At 40.5% G+C, this 26028-nt stretch overlaps 1 long non-coding RNA gene across 4 annotated transcripts in view; it reads left to right on the top strand.

Annotated features, from left to right (window-relative positions):
- The first annotated feature begins 10255 nt into the window (after positions 1 to 10255).
- LOC311424221 overlaps positions 10256 to 26028 on the top strand; it is a 126155-nt gene continuing 110382 nt past the window's right edge. For all 4 annotated transcript variants that reach the window (XR_014686017.1, XR_014686018.1, XR_014686019.1 and 1 more), the window contains exon 1: positions 10256 to 10736. This is a non-coding gene — a long non-coding RNA (uncharacterized lncRNA). The remainder of the gene's footprint in view (positions 10737 to 26028) is intronic.

The raw sequence follows: 26028 nt of genomic DNA, 5'->3' as shown, positions 1-26028 counted from the left end.
AGAAGCACGCTAATAATCAGTGAGCTGCAAAGCATTAAACATTCTCAATTTTAGAGCAGAAAATGTATAATTTTTAATTCAGGTTCACGGATTTACAGGCCACATTAAGGTTATTTCTGCTCAGCAATTTAAAATTTGGAATAGAATTAAAAAAACCTGTCGAGGCACGAAATCCAACAGCTAGATTCAAATTCATGCTCCATGCAAATCCAGCATGACTTCCCCACAATGAAGGAAAACTGTCTTTGTTGGAGCAATTGAGTCAAACAGGAGGTGGGCAGACAGATGACTGAGTGCACCGACACGTTAGGAGCTTTTCATCTTAGAAATCCATGTTGCTCAAAGCATGAGCTGGACCACTGCTGCTGACACGTCCTTCAACCTGCTTGCCTTTCCACCCCAGGGCATCACTGTTTTTGTTCAGAGAGGCCTTTGACTCCCCTGTCCTTGATGTAGATAAAACTTTTAAGCTTCATCCTCTTGACTGGACTGACTTCAGGCTTTTGGAACATGTTCTTAGACATTAATTTCCTTTTTACTGCCCACACCGAGAGACAACTCCAACTTTAGCACACAATCTCAGGCTACTGGAATATTAGCAAGACCACTACAGATACAAGAAACATCACTCTTAACTTTCCTGGTGTACAGACTACTGAAGAGGGCAAAGTGGCTATCACACGTGCAAGCAGACACAGTGGTGTTAGGAAGCCATCCAAGTACTGGCTTGGTTAAGAGGTAACTGTACGAATGGCAGTAGTGCAGCACTCAGCTAGCACCCCTAGCAGGTAGAGCAATCAGTTCAGGTACAGGCACGATAGGTGCACTTTCCTTCTTTATCTCGGGGCCTTTAAAGTTCATTTTTAAGCTTCTCACACTGTTACTCAGTTAACCAGGCTGTAGATTACTTTCAGGTGAGGTCTCTTCCATTCTCTTAAAACTCTAATTCAGTGCAAAAGGGTATTATTAACAAAGAAAGCAAGTAGTGGCATGACTCACTAACCTAGTTGTGAGATAAGTCATGAGGCAGAGAAGTATTTCACCCCCTTTCTCACTGAACACTGAGAAGCTAACAGTAAAATATTAATTAGAAAAGGAGCTAAAACTTGCAAAGATAAAAACATCAGGAATCATGTTCTGATCTCTAGAGTAGTTAAAAAGCAGAATACAGTACCTAGGGAGTAACAGTTAATCTGTGGGATCTCTATGCCACCGGAGATTTACAAAGGGAGATTAGAAAAATGTAAAAGTGTTACGTCTTACTGATGCTGCCTTCGAATACATGACCACAAGAGATTCCTTTTAGTTTTGTCTTCCTGTAATTGCATGTTGTGGAAGGCTCTGCAATTCTGTCTTTACTGAAAGACAAATGTAAAGCTTCAGAGAGTGCCTGAATATGAACACACCATTTCACTCCACTACGGGATCTGGGAAAGTGATTAGGATCTCATGAGCATAGTCAAGCCTCATACTAGCTTACTACTGCAAAACCTCAAGTCTCGCTGGAGTTGTAATGCCTCATTTTAACTATTTGAGCAGTGTTACTTGCAAATTGCAACAAGGACTCTATAGAAAATATTTTATAATGTTCACAGAGACTTAATAGCTATTACTTCAGGTGCTGAACACTGCAGGGGAGGTTTCCCTTTTCTCAAAGGTAGAATATTGGATTCTATACAATATTGAATTAATGTGGAGATTCTCTGTTGTCTTTCAGAACACGCCAATGGACATAAAACCGCACAATGAGCAAACAAAGACAAGGTACGTCACCGTAGGAGCCCAGGTCAACTTCAAGAGCTGGAGTAAAGGTGTGGGAGAAGTATGGAGGAGGCAGGGAGGAATGCTTTATAGTACCCCATTACAAAAATATCTTTGGTAGTTTCACCCCCACAAGGCATCTATGAGATACGGTTGCTTAGAGCCTTCTAAACAGCCAAATCATTTCCAGCTTGCACTGTAATTTAGTAGGTAGCTAGCTGAAAAATCTTCAAGTCCAATTAGACAATAATTGCATGTTTGAATTTGAGCAATTTGTACAGAATAGGACAATTTAAATCTTTCAGAGGACTTAGCTAAATAGCTACAATAAACCTATGCCCTAGAAACTGCCTAAACCTCCCCTGTCACAGCTTGAGGCCATTTCCCCGTGTTTTAACACCTGGTGCATGGAAGAAGAGCCCAATCCCCACCTTGCTACAACCTCCTTTAAGATAATTGTAAAGTACAATAAGGTCCCCCTGAGCCTTCTTTTCTCTAAGCTAAAATCAATTTAAAAACCTGCCTCTGTGTTTCTAACAGGCTGTATACACTAACATGGCTCAAGAAGCACCATGGTCACACTACAGGCACTGATGCAAACTTCCACCAGCCCAGGCTCTTATTAAGGAACCACAGCAGTGCCACAACGCAGCACTGCCTTGTGAGGAACCCCAGTGGAGAACTCTGAGTGCTCACCCTACACCCAACAACCAGAACATCACCAAAAGGGTCTAGTTGCCCCACATCTGAGGTAAGCCAGACTTAAAAGCAGCACCAAGTAGCTCCTCCAGCACCCCCAACCCAGCACAAACTAGCATGATAGTGCTGTGCAGGGATTTAATGGGGCTGGTGGGCCACAGGGAGCCCATGGGGGTGGGGGGGCAGTCCTGGGTGGGACTCATTAGCGCACTCAAAGGCCCCTGGCTCCCTCAGGTGCTTGGGAGGTGATAGCAGCAATGTTAGTCTAGGTTTTTATCTAAATAGTAAATATTTTTTCCTTATTTTCAAAGGCAAACCTTTTCACAGGTAGGGTATTCCCATTAAAATCTTCAGTTAATACAAAAGAAAATTAGAAAAATCCTGTTTTTAAGCTGTGATTCTTTTTGGAGGGGCAATAGTCCTTTATATGTGAGCCCTTACTTCGTAACTTTGTGAAGCGATTGCTTTAGCTACTGTAGTCTTTAATCCCCCCTGTTTACAATAGCTGTGTTTGCATTTCAGCATCTTACTTTGCTATACAAGATCTATGTTGGGAAGCTGCTCCTGTGTCAGTGATAGAGAACGGATGCTCTCAGCTTTTCTGTTCCTTAGCCACTTGCATGTTTTCAGAGTTCTTCAAGCAGTCTTTTCACATATTCGCTAGAACAGCTGAAGATTACATGCTAGTGGCAAAGGCTCATCTTCTTATTACCTACGGCAGCTTGAAAATTAGGGTAAGTTAACTGTGTCACACTGCAGTTGAGCTGGGAACAAAAGGAGGGAAAAAAAGGAAAAATCTAGATCAGGAAGCCTTTAGTCAGTCTGTGTGGGTGAATGTGGGCAGATAATGTAATGGAAAAGCAAATATGCTGCTAAAAGAAGATTTAACAAGTTTCTTCTTCAACAAGGGGTGACAGACTCATACCAGTAACTCACAGTGAAGAGCAACTCAACAGATATTTCTGAAGAAGATACCTGAAGTTCTTCTTCCTGTGAAAAAGCCAGGATTTCTAACCTGCTTTCTCATGTACTCTGAGCTCTCCCATTTGATTTTTTTTTTTTATTATTATTATGGTGATGATAGTTCTCCTATTATTCTTTTTTTTTTTTTTTTTTTTTTCCCCCTCAGGGCTTTTCACTTAATATTTTTTTTTTTTTTAAATCAAATCACCATAGCATTATATATGAAGGAATAGAAACAGTAGAGCAGAGAGTTGGTTTCCAAGGTTTCTCTCTCTCTTTTTTTTTTTTTAGTTACTACAATTAGGAATTGCAGAATGATATTCACCATATTACATATCAGTGCCAACATTCATGCTAATAAATAGATCTTTTGGCTTCTTCTGTGTATGTAAAGATCTTTTCTTAGTACAGCTGTGTGAGGTTCCCCCAAGATACTACGTTAAAAATGTCTTTGGTCTCAGGTTGGAGAGGTATGAGATTAGCCTCCCTCTTCTTGTCTTATCTCGTACTTCTGAGGATTTGCATCCCTCTCATTTGAGTCTGGATTATAGGTTCACTGTCCAAGAAATGTTGCTTCTGCTGGCAGTTGGATCCCTTGAGATATTCATCCATCATCTTTGTGCTCCTCCCTTTCTTTTAATTTCTCCTATGCTTTATGAGCTCCCGCTTATTAATGCAGCACTGGGGAGGGTCTTGAGGCTGTTCTGCAGAGTGGCATTGAGCAGGATGCTAGCCAGGCATCTGTTCCAAAGAGCTACAAAGATAAGTTCACATACCAGCATTTAAACTATCTCCCTTCAGACAACTGCCCTTCAAGAGACACCTCAGCTGCCTCCATCTTTTTCAATGAAGATTACAGGCCAGGAAATAAAAAATCTAAGTAGGTGTTAACACTCAGAAACTGCAGTAATGAGTCTAGTTAGATAAGCTGGGCTGGCTGGTGAGCCAGCTGTATGGGAGTGTTCCAATGAAAAGAAACCTTCCTCAGACACTCAGATGAAGGTTTTTTGCAGGCTGTGTATTTTGATCACTGGTTATCCATTTATGCTTAAATAATGAAATAAGGGGAAACAACTCTTGTGTGTCAGTCAATCACCGTATAGCTTCCTGCATTCTTTCAATTAATTTCAAGGCAACTGGATACAATTTCCATGATATTAAGGTTTACACAATTATCAGAGGAGGGACACTTTGGTCAGACAGTTTTTCTGATTTGTATGGGGCAGTTTAGAAAAATAAAATAAAATAAAATAAAAAAATCAAAGAGTTATCCTGATCACTATAGAAGTCTTCCAGGCCACAGGAATAAAGAGAGACAATTTTGAGGTTACTGATAATTTCATTTCTTTGATTCCTAATCCATCTGCAGATTGCCTTAGTTTAGATGTGGTGTTTATCAGGCTTCCTAATCCTTCTTCAGAGGAATTTCTCCCTTCTTCATGGAGGGCTTTTCAAACAGGTGTTCTGGAAGTAGAGGAGGCAAACACAGATTATGAAAAAGGGTTTGATCCAAATCACATCCAAGTGTGGATATCCAGAGGAGCAAAGACTGAAACAGGCCCCTATTTGTGGTTGTCAAAGTTTAATTTTAAGAATCCTGCTTTTTAATTTGGCACACAGCAGGCCTCCCAGCCATGGAGCAGAAGCATGAGCAGGGAACTTAGAAGGATTAGCTGGCATCTGCTGTGCCTCAGCTCTGGCTGTTAGAAAACGAAATGCAGCAAGGGAAGAGAAAGAGAAGCACAGTAGTGCTGTATTTCCAAATCTCCTTTATTTTCTAGTTTACCACTAACATACTTGATAGTTTCTCTTATTTATTTTTTTGGCTCTGAGAGCCAAGAGCCTGTAGGAGAAAGTTAGGGCTTATATCTACCCATACAGAATTCAGATGTCTGCTGTCATTCACTGCAGAAGACTTTAGGCACCATTCTACAGGCTCTGGCTGAAAATTTACTGGGATGTTGCATTGGTGTTACTGAAATTGGAAGAGTTAGTTTCAGAGACAAACCTGGCTTTGAGATGCTAATGAGCATTGAAGATGGCAGTATTTGAACACCTCAGAGTCAATTTGGTGGAGGGACGTCAAGGGAACAATACAGAGATTGGGGGTGTATACTCTTAGTTCATTTTCTTCACTGTGGTAGCTCTTATTCTTGGAAATTAATTGCAGACTGTTGCCGAGTACAGAGCACTAGTGTAAATGTGTTCCCTGCACTGAGTACTTAGTAATGATAATAATTAACAATAGAGACATGCAAACAGTTTTCATTTAATAGTAGAGTTGCCTGCAAGTGTTTCCATTGTTAAGCTCTTGTCAGAGCTTTGTACTTTTAATTAAAGGGAAGCTGATGCTGGTAGAAAGGTGTTGGATTGACATTCCCTGAAAACGAAATCTTCTGCTTAGCTGCTAAAAAAACAACAGACAGAGCTACCTGAGTATAATACATACTTGGCTACTTTTAGAATAAATTTGGGAGAGCCAAACTCCATACTCATCTAGTGCTATTGCTTGTGGATTTAAAACGTTATTCAAAAAATGACTTAATCAACAGGTGGGAGAGTTTTGCATTATGGACTGGGTTTGGGGAGATCTGGGTTTTAATTCCTTCTCTATGACACGTGCTAGGTGACATTCGCAAGTCACCACAGCTCCTCAGGAAATTCAGGACATCTAACTCTTCTAGTACGCCCTGCTTCAGGTCTGAGGAAGGGATGAACTGTGCCTATGAAGTATGTGTTTCTCTCCATGGCTCTACAGGAATTTGAGACAACTACCTCATCTGTAGTGACAGTTTAGTTCACCAGAACACAGGTATCTAAAGCAGAATTTCATCTCCAAGATGTTTTTCATTGGAATATTGAGATTTCAGATGTTAAGACTGAATTTTTATGTCCTGAGTTGAAGATCCAGCTTTTTTAGCCTAAAGCCTGCATAGACTAACATGCTAAGGAGTAATGTTCTAGGGCAGATTCTCAGTGGGGAAGCACAGATATCACTTTCACTGCCATTTTAAAAATCATGGTATGGTATTAAAGCAGTGGATTAGTTACCAAATCTATGAAGGCATATAGTTAATGAAAGAAGTATCACAGAGATAGTGAACTTCACAGGAAGGGGCAAACTTGACTTTACTCTTAATATTTCATTATGCTCCAGGGAACATTTTGGAAGATTTGTGTCTTTGCATTCTTGCTGTAAGAGATAAAATGGAAAAAAATATTTCCAATAAAACATGTTTTTAAGTTACATCAGAATTCATCTTGCCCCTAAATCTCTTGGCAGCACTGGAGTTTTAGTATTTCCATGGCTGCAACTAAATCCATTTCCTAATTCACACTCCAGGTAACAATCAAGATGCCCTACCAGCTATAATCTCTAAACCTGAAAGACATCAAGTTTGCATTTTGTTAACATGTTTAGGATAAAGTCTTTGGTAGAAAACTTTTCAAAACTCCCCTCTGAATCGCATGCTCATATAAATATTGGCGAAAGGTGTAGATTATATGCATAATCTCCTTATATAGCTGAATGCCCTTTTGAATTTTGCCAGTCTGCTTCTGCATTGCGCTTGTGATCCCCAGCATGACAGTCATATCTGGATTAAATAAAACAGGGGATAATACATCTCATCCCCAAAGCAAACCTGATCCTTGCTTTCAACATTCTCTGTTTTGATCTTACATTTTCGTTTTGCATACATATAGTATATCTTTGTGTGTCTCTGTGTGTATGCTCATTTTCAATCTGCATACATTCCTTCATATAATCTTATTCAAGCTTAGTTCTAACTCCTTTGTTTTTTCAAGTCACATCACCCTTGCTGGAATTACCCTATCCTATTTGAAGGTAATCTTCAAAAACCTAGTGCTTAGATATCAGATGCTTACCCTAATTTAGCAGTGAAGAATCATTTGCTAGTTCCCCTGACTTCAGTTGCAATTGTACTACCACATCTGCTTACTTTAGCAGCAGAAGGTGTAATAGTTACCCAAGTTTTTCTAGAATTAAGGAGAATCAATTGGATTAAAAAAAAAAAAAAAAAAAAAAAAAAAGAGAGAGAGAACACCAGAAACACCAGGAAACAAGACAGGCCACAAAAGCCAGGGATGTAGGGAGGTATGATGATCCAAAGGAATTTTCAAAAGCAATTATTATGAGTCTGTTTAAAAGTAAGTCACCCTTTGAGAATTATGTGGAATAGAAATAATTTCAGTTTTGTGATTCACTGCAATGAAGTGTAACTTCTTTGTCTTACCCTGTGTTTCAAGAAACATTTTCTCAGCCTCATACTAGGGACAAACAACATAGCAAGATTTCAGAAACATGGAAACTGAATTTAACATCAAAATCCTGAGAAAGACTGTTGGAATTTTATAATCTATATGTTCCAGACAGATTCATAACTAGCACTGTAAAAAAACTATATTGGTATAGTTTTTTTTAGTTGAAATGGGTTTTGTTTTTAGCTAAAACATATACCCTTCTGGTTGTCTATTACTAACAGGTGTTTTGTACCAGTCTCTCTCTAATCCTGCTACAGAGGAATAGTAAAGTAGCAAAACCATCCTTATTCCACTCTTTTTTTATCATTTTATCCATACCCATAAAGTGGTGTAAGCAATCAGATGAATTCTGACACAAAAGGTCCCAGCCTGAACCAGGTATCTGTTACAGCTTTGCTAATTTCCCAGTGAACGATCAACCAACAGTTGTAGCAGCTGTGATAAGAGGATTCTTGTTTACAACAACATTCCAGATAGCCTGCTTTTGTTTTAATAGCACGTTTTTCATCTTCAGTCTAGGAGTCTGTCATAGAGAGGTACCATAAATTACTGCCACAGCATGCTCCTTACCACCTACAGTCTTTCTGTAGCGATATATGACCCATAAATCTTACTGACATTCTTTTCCATGGCTCTTTTAATGTTCTCCCCTTTCTCTCTCCCTCTTCTCCCCTTCTTTGCTGTGAACAACTCCAACAGGTTTTGTTTTGTTTTAAAAACTGGGCAAAAAGCATGAAACAAAATGGAATCAGATTTTGTGGGGAAACCTGACTGTGAACACACTAAATTAATCAGCTCCAGATAAAGAGTCTTGCTTCTTTAAGCACTTCACAGCCTAGGAATTGCTGAAGGCTTTGGCATGGAAAATAAGCTCATTTTAGCATAATATCAGTAATAGATTTGGTCCTAGCATTTCAGTAATCCAGTTCATTACAGATTTCTTTCCAGATATCACTCTGTGTTCTGGGTAAATGGTTGCCACATGTTCTGCAAGAAATGGAATTACATTAACTTCTTGGGATAACTTTATGTCATTGAAGTAAACTTGGTTGGTGGCCTCTGGAGATCCATTATCAGTTTCAAGCACACTAACTCACAAAGAGATAATATATACACACAAAAGACTGTAAGAATTAATTTCATTGTATTTAGAATGAATAGATTCTTTCCAAACTAGTAGCATCCTCTTAGCAAGAAATTGCTTAAATGATCTATATAATAATTTCTCCCCAAATCTTCCCATTGGCTTATTGGACAATTTGACAATGTCACAGATAGATGCTTCTATTATTTCTTATTTCATTATTTATTTTGCTTTTTGTTCTGTTACATTTATTCTATTTAGAGAGTAACACCTCTGCCAACTACAGTTTAATTGGTATCTAAGACCTGGCCTGCATTTACATTTTACTAGAATAATAATGTTGGTAAGGATTTTTTTAATAAAAGGATTATGCTGCTATGAACACTTTTGTGGATGCAATTAGGTTAGTATAAAAGTGATTTATACTGATTTAGTTCTTCCCCTACTCTATGGTAATAGCTATCTAATTATAAAGTATGTTTATACTGACACAATTGTATCCACAATCCTGGTACGCTTTTTCATTCTTCATTTGTCTTAATGTAAATTCTGTCAAAAGAAAATGACACATGCACATACATACACCCACAAGCAAGATCATCAAAGTCCTGAAAATCTATTTGGTCAAATTCATCAGAAGATAATTCTGTCTCTGGGGCTTTAATCTCTAAAGAGCAAGATCAGTTTGTGGTGATCGTAACTGCTTGATTTGCATTGTAGCAGCCATAAAAGACTCCCACAGTGCATAAAAAAACACCATTTGGGGAACTTCCTTGAAGAAAATGGGATCAATAGCACTATAAGGAGCTAAATTGCTGTTACTGAAAATGTATACTAGATTAACTTAACCCTTTAAACTCTGCATACAGCAGATGTAATAAAACTCTTAAATCAAACTGTACTGATAAAAGATTTAAGAGTATCTGCCACGCAGTCCTGTGATCTCCTATGGAATAAACAAAGCTCTGAACAGATGGCATACAGTGAACTGATAGTGTCTCTCTCTCTTTTTTAAAAAATATGTTCCTCATTAGGCACCACCTGGAATATGGTGCTCTGTTCTGCACCTCCCAATGCTTAAAAGCCAGACTACAAGGAGGGATGTAATCCAGGAGCATTTGGAAATGTTGTAAGGGAAAACAGAGCTTAGAAAAGGGGTAACGCAGTTAGGGGGCAGGACTGTGGACACTAAAAAGTCACTGTTGTTGATGCCAGTTCTCAACAAGCCATAGCCATGGTGTCAAGGAGTGTCTTTCCCCAAAACCTGTGCTGGGTGAAGAAGTGGGGCAGGACAGGCCTGTTACTGGCCTTACCTGGAGCAGCCAGCAGCTGGCCCTTGGCAAAGCTACAGGGAGAAGGCTCACTGACAAAAACCTGCTTGGCTTTAGGTGCTCATGGAGACCTGGGCTTGCTGTGGTGGCAAACGTGAGGTGAAGCAAGCAGCGTGGGAGAGGGTTAGTAAATATATGGCCTGCTTAGCTCTCATTCTGCTGAGGGCAAAAGGTGCTCCTCCTGGGCTCTGGCTGAGCTGCTTTTAAACCAAGATTTTTTTGTGTGTGTGGTGGGGCTCTTCAGGGAGAGGGAGAGCTTTGTATGGGGTTAGGGACCTTAGGGGATTTGTGGGTCCTGCCCTGCAGCCCTGCCTTGGCACAGAGTGCAGTGGGGACCTGTGTGAGCTCTGGGAAAACCCCTACAAGCCCTCAGGGCAGAATAGCAAAGCCAGCCTTGTAGAGGCAAAGGAAAAACAAATAACAAGCTTAAAAAGCATGCAAACTGCCTAATTGGCCTGTTCTTTACACTTTGGGGTGGGCAGGGAGCCTTGCCACAGGTGTGGACCCAGCTGGGCACCTGCCCCAGGTGCTGCCGCCAGCACAGGGGCTGTTAACGGAAAGTTCCAGAAGGGACAGGAAGCAAGGAGTGCGCTGGGCTGTGGTGCCGAGTGGAGGTAAGCAGCCTTTGGGTTTAAAAAACAACAAAAAAAGTATTTATTGTGTATCTTTTAAGTTGTATCTGCTGCCTTCTAGTGTGTGGGGCTTCTTGTATTGTGTTTTTTTGTTTGTTTGTTTCATCTGTGACTTATAGGAGCGTGCAGCTGGGAGGTCTCTGAGGCGTTAAACACGGCTTTTTTCTTGGTGATTTTCAAATCCAAGCCTGTGTTTGTGAAGGAGGAGGGGAACTTTGTATTGAGAATTCTGAGTATTTCAAACAGTGTGCAAAGGTGGAAATAGAGAAGAAAACAGAAGGGCTATTGTGCAGGCTGGTGAAAGTGTTCTTGAGTCTAGCTCGGTAATTTGAAAGTTAAGTGGATTGCAAGCAGAGCAGTCAGAGCAATTAGCTGGGCTAATGTGACCACAATAAATGTAAAAAGTAGTCAATGCTAGTGAAAGAAATTGGCTGTTGTTAATGTCCAAAAAATAAATAAAAAAGGGCCATTACGGAAAGGTCAGTTCAGGGGAATAATATTCAAGTAGATGCTAAAAGAAACAATTGCACTAATTGATGCTTAATTTTATGAATGCTTCAAGAGCCATGAGTGAGGTGGGAATTGGGCAGCAAAAGGGAAGCTCAAAAACTTTGAATTTAAGGCATCTGAAATGCTTCTGGACTGGGCTGGCAGGGTGGCTGGATGCAGCGCTGTGGCGCGTGAGGTTCGCTGGTTTTGAAGCATTCTGCTTCTGTGTGGAGAAGGGACGCTGCAGGCACGAAAAGCCTTCCTTAACAAAAGCATAAAGTGTCCAGCACATGGAATAACATTGCCCACAGGCTCTCCATGTGTATGTTTTATGGAGATCCTTTCCATTATGCTAACCATCTGTTAAGTCAACCACAATAAAACGGTCGAATTCTTTAGCTTGCTGCTAAATGCAAATGCAGCCTTATTTCTTACAGGCGTGAGTTTGGTTGGATGTTGGTTCTGTAGAAGGTGTCAGTTGCCAGTGAGGTTTATTTTTTGGATTTTTTTTTTTTAATAACTTGTTCTGGATGTGGTCAGTGCCAATCGGTTAAATTGGATCCCACACTATGTGGTCAGTTAATTTTATTTGTTTTGATCTGATTAAGTTCCTTAATACCATTCAAGATTCAAGCATTTCTCCAGTCATGATTTTTAATAAAGATTAAGCATTAGCAGTCTTTTGGGTCTCTGTATAAAATGTTCTATAGTAACACCAAGCTGCAAGGGTATTTAAGCACTAAGAATGAAGAAGGTGAGGTACGTAGATGAAGTGCTATGGTAACTTTTCATGTCCAAGAATAAAGATTAAAATAAAGGGATTCTAGTAAAAGTTACTTGAATTGCCCTTAAGCCATACAGCATGATCTAATTCTGAGATCATAAAAGGAAAATCCTCCTTGAGGCATGCCCACAGTAGAGAATTGGGAGAGCAGGAATCCTGCTGCTGGTAGGCAAGTGGCCAAGGATGGAGCAGAGCCACAGCTGATCTTCCTGGTCCCCCCCATCCTGTGCTGGGGGTTGTGGAGAGATGGACAGACAGCCAAGGGTTTTCCCATTGCCTCTCATCCCTTTCCACTGATACGCTGGCTCGTTCCCCGTGCAGTTCCTGTTAGACCCAATATTTACTAAGGAGGAAAATCTGGCTGATGCTGAATGGCAAGAACACAAGAAGGGAGCTGAGGCTTTTCCAAGATGCCAATGGGACAGCAAATCAATATCCTTGTTCAAAGAGCAGAATGAGCGGAGTTTAGAGTGAAACTAATGGGAGGACCAGGAAAGAAAAGCTTCAACTGCTGTTGCCATGACAAATAATGACAAAAAATGACTGAAGTATTTTAAAGGTAATGTTGCAATAGAAGATAACCTGTGAGTTGCTTGGTTATAATTGGGCTGGGCTCTGTCAGCACTTGTTAGGGTTGAGAGCAAGCGCTCCGCAGGATGCGCCAACAGTACGTGCGCTGGGTGATGCACAGAGGGGGAGATAACACTGTTATGAAAAGGCCCTGAATTTAATTCTCCTGGAAGCAATTTTTTTAATTCATGCTGGGAGGAGTACGGGTAGGCAGCCTCACATAATGCCCAAAGACAATTGGTAATTGGGAGTCCTGAGCTGTTTTGGGAAGGGGAATGTAACACAGCAGAGCAGCTAACTAGAAGTTGGGCTGTCTTGCTGTTCCTTCGTTTGTTCCTTCTATTTTAACTGAAAGCTAAAAAATGCATGTTTTTGTCTTTTATTTCTAGAATCTTTCACAGGACACTTTCTTATACCAAGATTGACAAAATCTTAAATATACCAATGTGGTAGTTGTCTTTCAAGTACTGTTTGGACTGGATCTGTTAGTCGACTGACTTAATGTATTACATGATTTGAATGGAGTGTTACATTACCTGAAGCTTCCTACAAACCAATTACACAGCCTCATGCCCCAGTCGATGAAAATTTTGTTCTCATAATCCATGTCCTGCTGAACTTTCTGAATGTGGAGAGGAACTTAGTGTGCCATAGGCCAATGTAAAATATCCTGTACAACAGTGAAATCGATGCACTGGGCTTCACTCTCCCTTGTAAGTGGATATTAGAGAGGTCAGGAAATACATACAGATGGTGCTATTTATAAAAATAGATTTAATAGAATCCTATAACGTGAGCTTTTGCTTCAAGTTTTGCCAGTAAAGAGCCCAATGAAGTCAGTGAAATGCGTGCTGTTACTGACTCGAACAGATTTTCAGATTGTGCCTTCAGGAGAGAGATGACAGACTGTGCTACAAATTGTTCTCATACAACAAGGCATTTTAGCAGTACTCTAGGCAGCCTTGAACAAGCTTTATCAGGGAAAAAAAGGTCAAATTATAACACATTGTATAGTTTTGATGCTGTGATGTTTTTTATTACCTTTTGAAAGAACTTGGGATCCCCTACTGAAATCATTGCTTAATTGTGTCTCCTATCCTTGTAGAAAAGGGTCAGAGACCGACTTTAAAAGGATTTGGATCTTTTCCTTAGGAAAATATATTTTCTAAAATCAGAGGGGTCTTTGCAAAAGAAGCAGGAGTACCTGGCTAGCAGTTCTTACCATTGTTTCTGTATTGTATGTTACTACTGGAATGGAATTTAAATTTCAAATATGAGTATTACTGTTCAGAAGTATTTAAAAAAGCAGCAACAGCAAAAACCTGAAACTAGATAAATCGCTCTCTTTTTTTTTCTTTTTTTTTTTTTTTTCTATTTTGTCACTTTAAAACAGGGAGAATAGAAGAACATCCCCAAGTTCAGTCCATGTTGATTATTGACTTCCAGCTTCAAAGCCACTTTTTGTAACTCAGTAATAAAGTTCCAAAAATGTGGTGGTGGTGTGGAAATTGCTCATGCAGACAGGCTCAGCTAGAGCTGTTAGCAATTGTCACTAGAGCACCTGCAGTGCAAGTGGCCGGCTGATGAAAACAGTGAAGTGCTTGTCTCACGTCCCTGTTGGGGAATAACAAATCTGGAGGGGATCCAGCTCTAAGTGAACCCAGCACCCATGAGCTCTGCAGCACTTGCAGTCCGATTGTCTATGTAATTAGCTGTCTCAATCCTTTTTTTGAAAACCCAACCACTTGTATTAGGTACTGAAGTGAGAGCTCAACTGTTTATCAGATACAGTGCTCCCTGCAATTGCTCATCCCTTTTGGGGATAAGATTTCTGATCAGGCGTGTTACCACACCTAGAGGAGCGTGGGGGTTCCTAGTCACTGACTTCAGTGAATGAAAGCTGCAGTTCCTTAATTAGGCCGCTTTAGGGGCTATTAATATCACACTAGCTCTAACTGTGAATGCTTTTTAGAGGTGTAAGTTAAAGGGCTTTACCAGCAGAATCAGTGTCAAACCTCTGCCATTTAGAGTAAGTGTTAAATTTAATGACCCGTTCTGTGGCTCTGTCCTGTCCTTTAACCACAGTGTGACTCCTGCGCACAGGGCTGACCGATCTGAAAGTTCATGCTCTGAAGCTGGATAGTTGCTGCAGCTGCTTCATCTAAGTGGCCTTGACAAGCCATTTTCAAGGCCAGTGGTGCTTTTTATGATTTGGTGTTGGTTTGGGCAGGGTATTTCTCTCAGGCAGGTTGCCGTGTCCTAATACATCCTGAGCAGGAAGCGCCTCTGAGCTGTGCTACTCCAAGGAACTCAGTGTTTCTATCCTATGGCTACATCTGTACTGCATTCATAGTTGCCTTAGCCCTCAGGATTGCACTCAATCAAGGTTTGTATTCTAGAGCAGACAGCAGTTTGAGCATGCTGTCCAGAAGGATAATTCAGGCTGTATGCAGACTCATGGGATGACCATGAATACAGTGTGTGGATGGGGTACAGACCGTGTGGTGTTTGTTATCCCCATTACTCGACGGTGCAGGCATAATGTGCAGCTCTGTCAGTCAACAGGAAAATGCTCCTGAGCCTTCCCCTGCCGAAGTTCAGGCACTGATGTTGCTAGCTGGCCTAAAGAAAAGGAAAATAAAACCTCAGCATTCTGGAGTTTCAGCTGATACGAGTCAATGAGGAAGTAGGAAATTTCTTTCGTATTTTCCTTTTTCAGTTCTTCAAGTACACTTGAAAGAAAGCAAATCTGGATTCTGGCACTGGGCTGTAGACTACTTATTCATTGTGCTTAGGATGGTTGTCATTTGGCTGAGAAATAATCTACCAGAATAAGAATTGTCTTCTGGTATGTGAATCCCAGAAATCTGCAAAGATCTGTGAGACCGCAGAGTCTTTTTAGTGTTAGCATCTTTTGAGTCAGGCTCAAGGCCAGGGAAAAATCATAATGGCTTTGTTTCCAGACATCTTCAGTGCTAGAGAAGAAACCAAATTATTCATTAATACTAATAACTTCTGTTATAAGTTGAGAGGGACAGCAGCAGATTGTGATGTAGCTGATAGCAAGCACCAGATGATCTGATGTGACTGATGATCCTGGCTCTGTCTGCACATATGTACGTTTCCTATTGGGGACATCTAGGTGGCACTTTAATAATAGTAATCTTAATATACTCCTTGGAAGTGCACTGTAGCAATTTTAAGGGCATTAAAATGTCTTGATGTTATAAACAAAAATAACCCACCTATTTGTGTGCTTTGTATCCATTTTAGATTTGTGGGAATCCCCTTGATATTGTGAAATGCAGCATGTATCTGGGACTTTGCTGTATTCAGAGCCTGTCTCTGAGATCTTTGCATCCACAGTGCATTATGCTTTTCACATCTTAAGAGTGAAATGTGGTTTGAAAGCACTTTGATTAATAGGTCCTGCTCAAAGCTTTGTCTCTGGGCTAGAGAACCGGGCGCCTTGCTGTTTCCATGTCATTTGCAGAGCAGTCTCTTGTTGTGTGTGTACTCGTACACGTCAGCGTGGTGCTGCCTGTGGATTGCATTAAATACTTCACCCTACGCCTGTCTAAACTTCTAAGCATTACAGTTGTAGACTGTGCATGTAAATAATTTATGAAAAACATTGTATGGATTTTAAGTCTTACCCTTTTAGCATCTGCCTTTTCATCTCTGAATGTTACTTGTGTATTACATGGCTGTGATAAATTGGCTATTTAGTGAATTGGTTATGGTGGATTTTCAGGAGAAAGCTGAAGTAGTTGTTACTCACGTAAATATGCAAAACTTTGCTGGTAACAAACTAGAAAAAAAGGCTAATTAGTATAATTACTGTCATTATGATTCTAATTTAACTGCATAGACTTGCACTGCAGCAACATCAGAGCTGTCACATTTGCAAACTGCATAATTATATGTATTAAGTTCTGTCTCTGTTGCATCCAATACATAAAATGTGCTGTTACCTTAAATTGCTCCAAAAAAGAAGTCAAAATGTCATTAAAGGTCTAGCTTGATTTTTCTTGATTTTTTTTTCTGATTACCAGTGAAAGGTGAAACAAAAAGCTTTTCTAAATAAATGTTTTATGAATTTTATCGATTTTCTTAAAATAGGTGGTAAATTGAAAATAACAAATCTGAGTGTACAAGAATCCATTTATACATTCATGCCTGTGTTTCTAAGTCCTAAATCCTACTGCCATGTTCTTACTGGTAGCACAGATCGTCACTTGAGTGTCAGAAATCCTATCCCACCAGAAGTTTCATAATAAGTGTCTTTCAATCTAGCTGTTATGGAGCAACTTCCTCTAATCAGGACGGTGTGAGTACTGTCTGGCTGATACTGCATGGCATTCTTCTGAGGAGGTCACATAGAATAATGTCAACTGTGAAATCTTAAGTGGCTGTAAATGTGTTTCCTATTAAATTAAACAGTAAGATATCTTAGAGACTCCTCAATTACTTAGAGGGTTCGTATCTTAAACTAACCTGAAGGGAGAGGTGGTTATTGTCTGTGCTTTGGAAGATAGGATACAACTTGAAGTAATTTTGATTCATTGGGAAAATGTCCCTGTATCAAAAGGATGACATTTGATAAAGACAAGAAAGGAGGAAGCAAATGTAAAGATATGTAATAAGGAATAATTAGTGAGGAAGTAGAGGATGTGGTGTCACAAACTGAGTCAAAATGGGATTCAGCTGCAGAAAAGGCAAACGACATTTTTGGATATTGGACCCATATTGCATGTGGAACACAGGAGGTAATTATTCCACTCTGCTTAGCGCTGGCGAGATCTCCCCTGGGGGAACAGTACATGCCTCGGGCACTGTTGTGTGGAGAAGATAGCTCGATGGGGTGGAAAGAATCCAGCGATAAGCAACAAAGAAAGTAAAAGCTCCCAGGGAAAAAATGACTTGCAGGAAAGGTTGAAATTATTGGGTTGATTTATTGTAGTGGGGAAGAATAAGCAGAGACCTGAGAACAGCCTTCAGCTGTGGGCAAAAAGCACCAGGCTTGGGAGGTTTTCATGTTTACCAAGGGACAGGCTGGAGCTTGCACCAGTGCAGATCTTTGGGTAGATGTGGGTGGGCAGGAGGGATGAGGAGAGCTGGTTCCATGGGGACTGGAATGTGCCCCATCTTACTGAGGGGAGTCGTGATCTTTTCCTGTAAAATTTTTAACATAAATGCTCATGTATTGGGCAAGTCTGGTTTGGGCAGACATGTGTGATCCTGCCTCAAGAAAAGGTATCTTGAGGTGCCTTCCAGGTCTCTTTCTGTGACCTTGTATTTTAAAAACATACATACATATATATATATATTTTAAGAGTAGCAGCCTTGTAGAACTACTGCAGAGATCTGAGTTCAAATTCCTTGGTTCCTTCCCTGCAGATACTGAAAACACTGCAGCATAAATCCTGCATTGCACAGCTCTGCATCTGTGCTGGTGGTTCTTAACCTTTGCAGACCCCGTGTGCTGCAAGTGGCAGAAGCACTCCCTTGTTCCCACTAATAAAAACCCTGGAGGCATTTTCTTTATTTCCAGTCCTTCAGATAAACTCCCTTCAAACACCAAGTGACAGATGTTGTTCGTGTTGACTCCCGTGTTCTGGAAAAGCACTCAAATGTTATTGTAACTGAGATAACGTGGAGCAGAATGAAGTCTATTCCTGTTCTGCTTCCACTTAACCATAGCAGCATTCCAGGTGGCATCCATCACCCTTAGAGAAGATAGACATTGCACAGGCATGACGAGGGGCTTCATGTGCCTTGTAGGAGGCTTTAAGGACTGAAGCCAGACTCATTGGCAAGGCAATGCACAGCCAATGTGAACTGGGAGCCTTTACAAGAGTACGTAAAGCCTAGCGTGTAAGTGCATGTTTAGAATCAGGTGTGTGCCTAAGCATTTTCCTGAAGGAAGGCGAAAGAAAAAGTGCTGTGCGGGGATGTTGACTCGGGTCTTTTTGCCAGCACAAAAGGAGGTAAAATTAAGCTTTAAAATTAAGCATGGAAAGGTAGAGCCTAGGAAATGCACCCAAACTTTAGATTCCTAATGGCTGATTTAAGTAATTGTGGTACTTTATGTTTTAAGGGCTGTCAGATCCTGGATGGGATTATACATAACTGTTGAGGTGTAATGGCCCCATTAAGTGAAAATTTAAGGATCATGAATTACATCTGGTGTTCTAGCCAATATAGCAATCCTAAGTCTGTCCCATACACACACGCTTCATTTTAAAACAAATGTGTTAAAATGCCAATGCAAATTGGACCTAAATTCACCTGTTCAATTAGTTTTGGGTGAGATCTGTGACCTGAACTTTCCAGAGAGGTTCAGCTTACTGAGTTGCAGTATTGAGCAATAAAATATATATTTTTTGGCATTAGCAGGGATGCAAGTTTGGGCAGCCCAATTAATAATGATGTTTGTTTATCCCCTATGAGCTTTTGCTCCTTTTGGGTAAGAGATTGATAGTTTGATTTCATAAAGGTTTCCTCATCTAACCAAATTAGCAGCTGAAGACCTAAATCTTTTGTGAACTGAGCTGCACTGCGGATTTAATTTCAAGTATACAGATGGTGCAGGTGCCACATTTTGCTGGGATTATGCTGGGTCAGAGTTGTGTGTTGATCTTTTTACCAATGTGGTCAGTTTTTTTTTTTTTTTTTTTTTTAAAGTAATGCATCATTACAGTCCTTTTCAAAAACAAGTGTTGGGTGTGTTGTTCATTCATCATATGTGATGAGGAGCCTTTGTGTAACGCTTTGCCCAGCAGTGATGCAAGTTAAATATAAGTTACACAAGAGATGACCTCATAGATGTTTCCATGTATAAATTTCCGTGCAAGAGTGAGGTCCAGAATTGCCTGAAACTGGATGAAAATTCCAGAAGATCTCAAGGGATGCCACAAAGAATTACAGAGTTTCTATTAGATTTCTGTATTCAAAAAGTAAAATCCAGATCTGCTCTAGTAAGTATTGTTTTTCAGCAGTTGGCACTACATTTCAAGTTTTTGAGCTTTGTTCCTTTCATAAATGAGTAAATCTTTGCAAATCTGCATGTTCCAGGGTTGCGTACTTTCTGTCCATAGCCTGCTAAACCTACTGGTCTTGAGGAGTCATCTAATGACTATAGATAACCTGGTATCTTTTGTCTGAACTGAATCACTTCAACCACCTACACAGAACAGCATCACAAACTATCAGCATGCAGAAACTATGATTCAGTGCCTCTAATGATCAGGATATTAGGTATGGTGATAATTTAAAAAACACATTTTGTTGCTAGGGGGATTGGGTTTTGTAAAGCTTGGAAATTGAAAGATAATAGCTGAGAATCCCACTGATAGTGTGACTTCAAGGAAAAAAAAAAAAAAAAGACTTTTAATTCTAAACTAAATAATACAAGAGCTTGCCAAAGAACTTCAAGAAGCGGTACTGCTGTTAGTCTATAGAAGAGCACCTGTCGGTGTAACGATGTGTTGTAGTTGCCTGTCTAATGTGCAGTGCTCAGATAAGCGTGTGTTTGGGTGAAGTGGGATCTCTGAGATAAACAAACACACAAAGTTCTCTGCCTCAGTCCAAACCTGCTGTGAACTGCATGATCAGTGTGTTTCTCAGGCAGCATTTCAATCTTCAATGCCGCACATGTTTCAGAAATCAGGCTGGTATTTATCACTGAAGTGTGGAAAGGTGGGTGCAGGGATGGTGCCACTTTTCTTTTGTGCTTGGCTGATGTTCCTTGCATAATGCACTCAATCAGCTAATAACACAGACAAAACTTGCTGCTGCACCTCAAAGCAAAATCCTTCTGAGCTTTGAAGCTGTTGAGAGACCTGAACCCCCAATTTACAGCTCTCCCAAGAACAGAAAGATAAATAGGAACAGATACATGTTTTGTCATGGTCCAAGTCCAGCCTTCATTTTGAATTCTCTAACTGGAGTTCAGGCCTTGAGATCGTGAGATGTTGCACAGGCTTCTGAGCCCCCAGCTCTCTTTCCACAGACCGAGGAAGTGCACCTCTGAGATTTCCTTACTTAATATGTATTTATGCTTCTGGAGCATTCATGACAGTTTGTTTTCTCCCCCCTTCTACATAAAAAATGAGTTGCTTTTGTACTGCTCAGCACTGTTATGAATATTTATCCAGAGGGTTTATTTTTGTTATTCTAAATTTGCCTGTATCCTTTGTAAGAAGAAAAATGGGATATAATTAATCTCTTTGTTAATCTTGATATTTGCATGGAACAAGTGAAACAAGCTCTTCAAACCACTTGCTCCACACTTAAGAAGTATTTACTCTGCAGTTCAGAGGGAAACTTGAGGGCTTATTTATTTATTTTTATCATTTAGGATTCAATACACACAGTGGGAGGCAAATTTCCTAATTCTCTGTGAGTTTTATCTGGTTCACTGTAGTGGTTGGAAGATTTCAAAAGTAACCTCCGGAGAGGAGTTACCAGATTGGAGAGGGCAGCCCATTTAACACAAGTGCAGTTCACCAAAAGCAGCAGGCCGAATGAGCCCCCTAATTACACACAGCCCCCGTGCTCAAAATTGCTCAGTCTGTGCTAACATTGGTGGTGGAAGTGAGTTGAATCCACAAGTGCTGTTGAAAATGGTCTCTCTTCTTTCATGCTTATCTTCACTTCTCTGTACTGCCCTAATACAGAGATGCATGTTGCAGGATAAAGCCTGTGACGGGCTGGAGATTCATCTACGTGCTGTTGTTTTCCTTTGGAATGGAAGCTCTGGGGGTTTCGCTTCAGAAATGAAACCACAGCCTCTTCGTACTTTGCATGTTTATGCAGTGTTGCAGTTGGACCTGTTCCTCATGCCTGTGCTGTGTATCAGGTGTGTGAAACTGCTCATTTCTCTGGGGTTGTGTACAGCTGCTACATACTTGGCTTTCACTGATGTGAAGATGAGACCGGGGTTTCTTCAGCCTTGTGCAGCATTCCATAATTCATCGCTCGGTGGTGCAGGCGGAATATGGAGGAAGATGTGTCTTGTACTGTAGGTCAGGATGCACTGAATCATTGAATACAGATGTATTCATTTCACTTCTATCACTCCGTATGAAAGCAGTATACTACCCTTGTCTAGAGTAAAATCCAGAGTTGTGTAGAATAAAATAAAATGGCATACATTACAGCTGTAATAAATCTAACTTTGTTTTTCATCTGACAAGGATTTTTTCAAGACTACAACAGCAGTAGTCTGTCTCAGAGTGGTTGTTGCCAGATTGTACACTGTGCCTTCCTCTGCTGGGCTTTTGCTGTTGATTACTTGTCTACATTAGCCATCAGCAGAACAGGACTTGCGTTAGAGCCTTTGTAATCTAAGGGGAGGAAGGAAGTGGGAGTGTTGCATGAGAAGAATGAACAATTAATTGAATGAGAAATTAATTCATCCAGAACCAGGATGCAGATCGATGTAAACAGCATCGCAGTGTAGCAGGGAGTGTAAGCAAGGGCAAAGTTGAGATCACACTGTCAGTTGTTCAACTGGGAAATCTCACCTTGTCTTCAGTGAACGTTAAAGGTCTCATCGCCTTCAAGAGCCAGGCGGCAAATCCAGCCGCAGGGTGGCACAGTGAAGTAATGGGTTAAGTGTTTGTGTGCTGGGTGGCCGCCAGCTAACAGCAATACAACTGTACTTTCTGTACAATGCCATACGATTAGTAGGTACAGTAACAATTGTTTTCTAAGAAATACCTTTTATATTAAAATTTGTGAACCAAAGTCAGCTCTGGTGTCTGACTTCAAAAGACTTGAAATAGGGATGAGCTTGGCCCTCCATCTGAAAAATAAATTAGAGCAATATTGAATCTTTGTTGGAAATGGTAACCCTGCTTTGAAGGCTCCTGTTTTATGAAAGGTTCTTTGAAGGCATTCATTCACTCTGGAATGAATTCACGCTATTCATTCTGCCAGTCACAGAATAAGATATAATAGCAGTCAGTCATGATTGCTGTCATCTATCAACAGTTCATTACATAGCAGTTAGACTGAGGATACAGCATTTGTGAAAAACATTACTATACATCTTGAAAAGAAAAAGCCAGCGACTTCATGTAGAAAGATACTTGGCCTGTTTCTCTTCAAGACTGGGTGTCTGTTATTTTGAATGTTTTTATCAAACGGTGTTGCCAATGCACTGAACAGGTAATACACCACTGGAAAACCGTGTTACTTTTAGGAATCAATTTATCCCGGTTGAAAATTTGACAAGTTCTGGACCATCTCCCCCCAGCTCCCGACAGCGATTCTCTGCTCTGTGTAGTGACTCATACCAGCACAAGGATTTCAGCCAAATTTCCTCTGAGTAGGCAGGGAGATGGGAGCTGCCAGGTGGTGTCAGGCATTTCTTTACCAAACAAGTGGGATTCTTTTTGTTGCTAAAATGACTTCTAGTATTCTGATAGTGTACGTGGACAAGGGGAACCAAAAGCAGAATAGTTGGCTAAGTACTGTTCTTCAATCATCACTTGGACAACTGCACTGAGTTTAAAACTTTAACTGACAGGGCGTATGTCTCCCTAAAATCTGACTTTTCTGTCTGTTATTGCAATGTTACAATCTGCTGAGCAGAAATAGAGATGACAGGAGGAAGCCCCACACAACAGTCAACAGTGGGGCAGCATGTTGGCTGCATGTAGCTCCCACCCCAGTTTACCTGCCTGTAAAATGGACGTAGGAATCTTTCTCTGTGTAGCTTACAGTACATAAGCAGGGTTTGTAGTAAGGTTTACATTGCTTTATCTTCTCTGTAGATTAAAGAACATGCAAAACGCTAACATACAAGCTAGAATGGACACCTTAGCTGGGAGTATAATTTCTCCCTAGTCTCTGAAGAGTAATTGAGTTAATAACTAGTTAACTACTTGCTAATGTATAATTTTCTCATTTATACAAGTAAATTGTAATTAACACATATGGCCTACAGATACATGCAGGGAAAAAAATTAATTTTCTCCCTCTTTTCCCAAGTATGGATGGATTAAAATGTCCTGTTTTGTGGGAATTACATTTTAATGAACTCTAATATGCACAGATCCTGTTAACATAGGCTTTTTTATCAGTTCTTTTAATTATAAGGATCGGCTTGAAGCAAAAGAACTTGAAAAGCTTTGGGGGAAAAAAAAAAAAAAAGGATGGGGGTATCCTCACAACTATATTTAAAACTAAAAGTCTTAGCAAAGTATTCTTTTTCTTGTGTTAAATTCTTGGAACCATTATGTTTGTAGTTTATCTTTTGAGTCAAAACTTTACAAACATCAGCTAATCCATGTTGTGCAGTTTGAGAAATATTTAAAGCAAAAAATGGAGAGGTAGAGGTATTGAGAAGAGAGGTCCCTAAACCTGTTATCTCCGGTGTTTGATGTAAAAGGGTCAATACCCAAGGATTTACTAGGGGCACTTTTTACACAAACAACTTTTACTCCTACTGAAATTGTGCAGAACTGGTGTTGTGATTTGACGAAGGGCCTTTTTGTCTTTTCTCTGCTACATTTGTTTTCCAAGAGATTCTGATAGCATATATTGTCATTCTGTCCAAGCCATGGAGACGGACAGGCTTGCTGTCATCTTTCTTAATTAACTGAGCTTTGCATGTGGTGAGAAAAGATCAGCAAAACCTAACCGAATCAGTATACTTCTTGGTCCTGCAAGCATGCATCCTGCTGAAGAAAGCTCAAAAGCAAAGCACATTCAGGGATTGCTGTCTAGTTGTTTTTGCATCACTTTATCTTTTGCATGCTTTTTGCTAGTAATAGCAAGCTCTGCAGAGCATGGAATTAGTCTTCTGCCCTTTCCCCATCACAGGTACACAGGCAGCGTTGTTGATCAGTGCTGAAATGTGAGCAATGATCTTTGTTTTTTCCTTGGTGGTTTTATTTATTATTTTTTTTCAGTGCAAAAGATCAGCTGGGCTGCTTATTTTCAAAACAGAAAGCCACATCTAAAGGATTTCTGCAGCATTGCTAATAGGTCTTATAAAAGGGGTGTGTGGAAGATAAGGCTGCCTAAAAGAGCAGCTTTGAGGCAGGTTGGCCTTTTATGGCAAACGTGAGTGTTCAAAGGGTTCCTCCTTTTATATGGATAAAAGGAAAAAGTGACACTAATGACCTTTTAATTACAGTGTCATGGCTGTTCTCCAGTGCATCTCATGGAGAAGTTGCTTCTTCCCCAGTCCAACGTGTTATCGGACAAGCATGAAAAAGTGCTTAACGTCCTCCTGGTTTGCAGATGCAATATTCAGTTAATGAACATTGCAGGACAGCCAGGTGACCCAACCGGATAGGGTTACCCTGGTGCAGCTGCAATCGAATTCGGAATTCAGCAAAATGGGTGCAGTATTTCAGTTATTACCTCCAGACTACCGATCATTGAACCGTCACAGGTTATCACAAGATATCGATTGAGGTTTCTAACTATGCCAGTGCTCAGTAACTAACTAAACATGGAGCAGGTGTTACCTGCTTGTAATGTTCCCTCTTGCCAGCAGGTGTCCCTTCAAGCTCACCAATATTCTGCATTTATTGAAGATCTGCTAGGCTAGGGCTATTAACAGCAAGTTATTTTTGACCACGCAAGGTAAAACCTCAGAGCCCCCAGGTTTGGCTGAGATTCCAGCGGACAGAAGGGCGCTGTGAGAAGGGTGAGGTCTATCACAGAGATTATCTGAAATCAAACACCTCACGTGAACACGCCCTAAATTTAGGAAGGTCTTTCTACCTGGAAGGAAGAGGTGATGATGCAACTAAAGTGCATTTCTCTCAGCCTTAACGCTGTAATCCTGAGCTGCTCATAGGCTATTTATTTGTTTCCTGCCTGTAAAGGATTGATAATGTCATCTTCCTCCCAGGATATCCTTATTTGCTAATGACTGCGATGGGCTCAGATACCTTGAAGATGAAGTCTTTAGAAAACAGGCAGATTTGTCTTTAAAAGTCAAAGCCAAACACTCCTGAAACCTGTTATCTGAGTTGCTTTGCTAATTTGATGGATATTTTGAAGTTATTTTTAGAGGTGCAGCTTGCAGAGTTCGTTTGGGTTTTTGTTCTAGGAAAACAATTCTAAATGATGCTGAAATGCTGTTGAGGTGACCCATGTTCCACAAATCCGAAATAACAGGCTCTGTAGCTGACACTCAGGATCTGCCTGTGAGTCAAAATATGTCTTTAACATTTCTGGTGTGGGTGAGCTGCTTTGGATATTTTTGTTAATCATTTAGTAAGTTCTGCTGCTGTGCTGGTCCAGCACTACTCGGAGGTTGCGTGGTGCGGTGGAGAGGCTCCTGGACCTGCCTCCACTTGTGGCAAAGGAACCGGAGGTCACGTCCTGGTGCTCCTTGTTTGCCACGATGCATCAGTGTCTCTGGAGTGCTGAAGGAAACCCAAGGGCGGTAGATGCCCAGGA

This window comes from Aythya ferina (genome assembly GCF_964211825.1).
Source record: "Aythya ferina genome assembly, chromosome: 27".
In the NCBI taxonomy this organism is placed as follows: Eukaryota; Metazoa; Chordata; class Aves; order Anseriformes; family Anatidae; genus Aythya; species Aythya ferina.
This window is presented reverse-complemented; position numbering and strand designations above follow the sequence as displayed.